The sequence below is a fragment of the Tupaia chinensis genome, unplaced genomic scaffold (genome assembly GCF_000334495.1).
Source record: "Tupaia chinensis unplaced genomic scaffold, TupChi_1.0 Scaffold144045_1, whole genome shotgun sequence".
In the NCBI taxonomy this organism is placed as follows: Eukaryota; Metazoa; Chordata; class Mammalia; order Scandentia; family Tupaiidae; genus Tupaia; species Tupaia belangeri.
This window is the reverse complement of record NW_006203897.1, coordinates 35,617-41,539: the sequence shown is the minus strand read 5'-3', so window position 1 is coordinate 41,539 and position 5,923 is coordinate 35,617. Positions and strand designations below refer to the sequence as shown.

The following is a 5,923-nucleotide window of genomic DNA, read 5'->3' as shown; positions in this document are numbered from 1 at the left end:
TTCGGTCGCTTTTGTCATCTGTTTTATCCTGTCTGGTCTTTAATCAACTGCTAGATCATTTCAAGAGCTTGCATTTTTGTGTCCTTTCTCTTTAAATCCAGGGTTGGGTTTGGTTGGGATGCCTGAGCCCTGACTCCGCTGGTCCCCTTGACTGCTCCTGCCCACATGAACCCTTCGGACTGAGTGTTAGAGGCCATAGGTCACAGCTAAGCTCGCTTGTGTCGCCAGTGCCCCATCTGGGGTCTGGCCCACAGAGGTTTAACAAGCCAATCATTCTTTCTTCCTATCCCTCCTGTAGCCCAAGGCATAGATCAAGACAGGCATTTCTTTGTTAAAATGTCCTTGTTGAAATGGATCAGGGAGGTATGAGCTATAGAGTCTCCTCGATTGTACTGTCACCTTGGATGAGGTCTTTTCGTTCCTGTGACTTGGTCCTACATGCAAGAACACAATGTTTCCACTTAAGTCACTGAACCTGCTAGCTCATTTTTTTGCTATTTCTGTTCCATTCATCTCAGAACAATCTTCTATCAGCCAGAAATATGCTTTACAGGTTCATCTTACAAATACTCCTTTTCTTGGGGAGGAGAGAGAGCCTGGCAATCATTCCTCTGTCACATTTGCTACTTATCCTGCAAACTAACATATGGGACAGAAAGAGGAGCAGTCACCCGCTTCCCCAGGCATAGAGAACATCCCAGAGAAGAGTCAGTTAGACTCTAAACTAGCATGTCACAGCTTCCCTCAAGGGTGTTGACGACCACAAATATATCGGCATGTGTAGGCTGGTTGCTAGGGTAACCAGAGGGCCCACATCCCCACCCTCTAGTCCAGGCGAGAGGGCACTTGGTCTCCACTCCACATGACACAGAAGAGCTCCGTTACCTTGGTTCCCTTCTTTAGACTGCATTCCTCAAAAAGAACCTTGATTCAAGGCCATAAACTATATGCGAGGATCTGTTACCCAGCTAACGACCTCAGCCAACACTGAAAATGATCTTTCAAGGGTCATACGAAGAAAAACATGCTGAGGAGCATCACGTGGTAGACTCGGGAACATGGATGGAAAACTCCTGAAATGTTGGACACGTTTTTCTTCTCTCAGTGCCATAGAATGCTGATTTTATTCCTCTTGCAAAGATTTTCTTAGAAAAATCATCTTAAGTCCCCATGAAGTGAATTTAAGAGATGCTCCTCAGGGACCAACAGTTAGTGTTTTGGCTATGTCGCTGGACTCCCATGTAGTCGACCGTGGTTCAAGTCCCAGACCCGGTGGCTTAAAACACACGCCAGGCATGTGTTCGTGTGTGCCCAAGATCCCAAGAGGAGAAGGGATTGCGGCGTGACCATCCCTGCTGGGGGGTGATTTCTCGCTTTCTGTCTCTATGTCTCTCTCTGTCTGGTGAGCGCACACGCCCTATAGCAAAAACCTCTCCAAAAAAAAAAGTGGCCACAGCAATACATATGGCCTCATGCTCTTCCAGAAGTTTACTGCTTCCTGTCAAGGATGAAACTCCCCTTCCTTGAACCTGGTTGAGCTGTGACTGCTCTTCCAACAGAGTAAGGCAGAAGTGATGCTACAGGATTTTGGAGACTAAGTCAGCCAGCCTCCACCTGGTGCACTCATTTCTCCCTTGTTCTCATCCCCCTTCTCTTCTTTTTTCGTATTCTTTTTCCTTTTCTCCTTCATCTTTTCCTTATTCTTCTCCTCCTTCTTTTCTGTGTTTCTTATATACCTTTGAAACTCAACCACCATGCTGGAAGGAAGCCCAGATCACATAGAGGCTCCAGTGAATGGCCTTAAATGAAGTACCAGCCAGCATCAGCTGTCAGATATGTGAGTCAATGAGCTTTCTGATAATTCCAGCCCTCAGCCCTCAGCCTTGCAGCTGAGGCCCCAGACATCTGTCATCATGCCAAACAAGCCACCACTCTGCACATTAAACATTGGAGACATTGACAAAACACAACTGAAGAAGTACCTGACATGATGGAGTGGCTCAATTAATTTGTATTTTGGTTAAAAATATATTCAGTTTCAAGACCTGTGGTTCGCGTCCCGGACCTGGTGGCTTAAAACTCACACCAGGCACATGTGCGTGCGTGCCCTAGATCCCAAGAGGAGAATGGAGGAGAAGGGATTGCGGCATGGCCATCCCCCCCGGGGGGGGGTGATTTCTCGCTTTCTGTCTCTCTGTCTCTCTTTGTCTGACTGACAAGTGCATGCACCCCATAGCAAGAATCTCTAAAAAAAAAAAAAAGACTTACTCTAAAGCTATTGTAATCAAGAGAGTGTGCTAATGGGACAAGAATAGACAAATGGGTCAAAGGAACAGAAGAGAGAGCCCAGAAACAGACTTACATAAATGAGGTCAACTGCTCTTTGACCAAAACGAAAGATAATACGAGGGAAAAGAGACGATCTTTTCAACTAGCAGTTTCTAAAAAAACTGAACACACCTACATGCAAAAAATGAATCTAGACATAGTCTTTACATGCTTCATAAAAACTAACTTTAGGGGCCGGCAAGTGGCATGGTGGATAAGGGCGCTGGATTCCCACATGGTCAACCACGGTTAAAGTCTCAGACCTGGTGGCTTGCTTTCTCACTTTCCCTCTTTCACTCTCTCTCTCTGTGTCTTTCTGATCAAATTAAAATAAATAAATAAATAAAATTAAATAAATAATTCTTTAAAAAAACAACCAACTAACTTTAAAAAGGGAATAAATCTCCATTTTAGAAGGTAAAACTATCCTCCTAAAAATGTAACATAGGGGAAAATTTAGGTGCCCTTGATTAATGTATGCCAAGGACTTTAAAGATACAACACTAAAGATACAATGCATGAAAGAAATAATTGATCAGTTGGATTTGATTAAGATTAAACTTTTCTGCTCTGTGAAAGACAATGTCAAGAGAACAAGAAGACAAGTCACAGACTGGGAGAAAAAAACTGCAAAACACATATCTAATAAAGAACTAATATCCGAAATAAAGAACTCTTACAGGGAACCAGCAGTTAGCGTAATGGCTATGTCGCTGGACTCCCACGTAGTCGACCGTGGTTTGCGTCCCAGACCTGGTGGCTTAAAATGCACGCTGGGCGCGTGTGCGTGCGTGCCCAAGATCCCGAGAGGAGAATGGAGGAGAAGGGATTGTGGCGTGGCCATCCCCGCTGGGGCGTGATTTCTCGCTTTCTGTCTCTGTCTCTCTCTGTCTGTCTGGCGAGCGCAAACTCCCTATAGCGAAAACTCCAAAAAAAAAGAAAAAAAAGAACTCTTACAACTCAACAATAAGAAAACGAACAACCCAATTTAAAAATGGAGAAAAGACCTTGGAGACCAGCAATTAGTATAATGGCTATGTCGCTGGACTCCCACATAGTCGACCGCGGTTCGCGTCCCGGAGCCGGTGGCTTAAAACTCATGCCAGGCGCGTGTGCGTGCGTGCCCAACATCCCGAGAGGAGAATGGAGGAGAAGGGATTGCGGCGTGGCCATCCCCCTGGGGGGGTGATTTCTCGCTTTCTGTCTCTCTGTCTCTCTCTGTCTTTCTGGTGAGCGCACGCGCCCTGTAGCAAAAACCTCTCCAATAAAAGAAAAAAAAAAGAAAAAGAAAAAAAGGCAAAAGACCTGAACAGACACGCCATCACAGAAGATATACAAATGGCAAATAAGCGTATAAAAAAGATGACCAACATTTTATATCATTAAGGAAGTGCAAATGAAAACAGCAATGAGGTATCATATATTTCTATGGGAATAGCCAAAATCCAGACAAATGCTGGCAAGGATGTGGAACAACAGAAACTCATTCCTGGGGGGAATGCAAGATGATACAGTCCTCTTGGAAGACACTTAGGCAGTTTCTTATAAAACTAAACATTTTTATCATAAGATCCAGCAATTGTGCTTCTTGGTATTTGCCCAAAAAGGTGAAGCTTATGTATACACAAACATCCACACACTGGTATGTATAGTAGCTAAATATATCATTGCCAAAATTTGGAAGCAACCAAGATATTTTTCACTAGATAAATGGATAAAGAGTAATGTGGTAAATAAATATAATGGAAGGTTATTCAGTAACAGGAAGATGTGAGCTATCAAACCACAGAAAAGCATGGAAGAACTTTAAATGTGTACTACTAAGTCTAGGAAGCCAATCTGAGAAGACTACATACCGAATTACTCTAAATTGGAATTATCCTCATATAAACCTCTAAAAAGACAAGATGAAATGCAGCTTTCTGTAGGTGATAGAAAGGGAAGGATAGGACTTGTTCAGCATGTGTTTACAACCAACCATGAATGATAAAAATTAGAACTTGAAATAAGAAAGAGGAAGATCATTTTGTTAAGGAAGATCGTGGATTCAGCGGCCGATTTAACAGCTGGAGCTATTGCCGTGTAATCTCGCAATTCAGTTCTCATTCATTTCAAAATGTCTTTTTATTTTGTCTCTCTTTTTTTTTTCCCGTTTCCCTGCAGGATGTTTAAAAGTGCTTCCATAGTAACAAAGAGTTCTTTAAGTAATTCAAAGGAATATTATTTATGCCACTTACAGACTTTACGCCATTGCCACTTCTGTCTTCATTGCCTCTAGAAAGACAAACGCCATTCAGGAACAAAGCCCAGGTCAACAAGCTCCAAACAGAAACACCCACAGAAAGTAGAGTCTCTCCGTTTACTGAAGCTTGGACTTTTGTAGGCTTCCAGAAGATTCCGTGTATAGATAAGATGTCATAGCCAGATATATATATATATCTTGTATATTTATAATGGGGCGATCAGGCAAATGCAAAAGCCCTTTTGGAGAAGTTGGGATGTGAAGAGACTTGGCTATTCTTCTTCCTTAGCCTAGGATAGGAATCCCTCAGGTTAGGAAGAAGGAAGTGGTGCCACAGGTGATGCACTAGGCCCAGGAGGAGGAAATGTGAAGAGCCCAGGCAGTCTTAAAGAAAGGTGGAGTTCCCCAGCCTGACCTGAAACTCCACTGGCCTGGCAGGCCAGGCTGCCTACAATGAGGGCTGTCTCAGCAGTGACCAGGTGGACAGATCACTGGTAACCAGGCGACCTCACTTCCTATTCCCTTTAATTTTCCCTCGCTGTTGGCAGAACTACACCATGTCTGGGACGTGGTAGATCTTCCTTATGTTTCAAATGAATGCAGAGAAACTTTGCAACAGTCACTTTTTATAACGGATATTTTTCTACAATAGCAAATGACTTATACCTGATTTCTTTCATCTGATACATAAGCACAAAAGATATACTAATAAATGCAAACTAGTCCACATAGCAATGTCCTGTGGTCTCGTTGGTTGTTGTTCGTGAAAGAGCCTGCTCTGTTGGAAAGCGGAGTGCGGCACACTGACCAGCAGACAGAGGCTGTCCAGTGGGCGTCCTCCACGTCATACTCCAGAAGACACAGCAGGTTTGTAGTAAAAATCAATCAGAACGTGGATTCCTCTGGGCGCTTCCCCAACCACGGTCCTCACTGGAGTCAGGAAGACGGCTCACCATTTTCCTGAAGGTGACTGTGGTTCACTAGAGGTAGGACCCCTCAGGAGTGCCTTCTTGTTTTTTATAAAGAACATCTTCTTTAGTTCTTTTGTTTTTAAGTTTTCATTTGTTACTTTCCTTCTGCATTCTCTCAAGGCCATCAGACCAGCTTCGTACAAACTACCTTGCTGCCGGCACAGACAGGTCATCCTTAGCCATGATCAGATCATTCAGGGTTACGTCATCGGCCCGCATCATCCTGCTTGTGTGACTCTGAAATATGCACTTCTTGGTCTTTCAATCGTGTAATGTTCCTGTCAATGTGGCCTGGTCTAATAAGCGCTAGATCCGAAGTCTTGATTGGGTTTATGGCATAATAACTTTCATATCTTCCCTTGAATCAAATCCATCCAGCGGG

The 5,923-nt window shown here is 43.7% G+C and overlaps 1 pseudogene; it reads right to left on the bottom strand.

Annotated features, from left to right (window-relative positions):
* Positions 1 to 5,550: 5,550 nt before the first annotated feature.
* The window catches only part of LOC102476866 (26S proteasome regulatory subunit 4 pseudogene), a 1,302-nt pseudogene continuing 929 nt past the window's right edge, over positions 5,551 to 5,923 (bottom strand).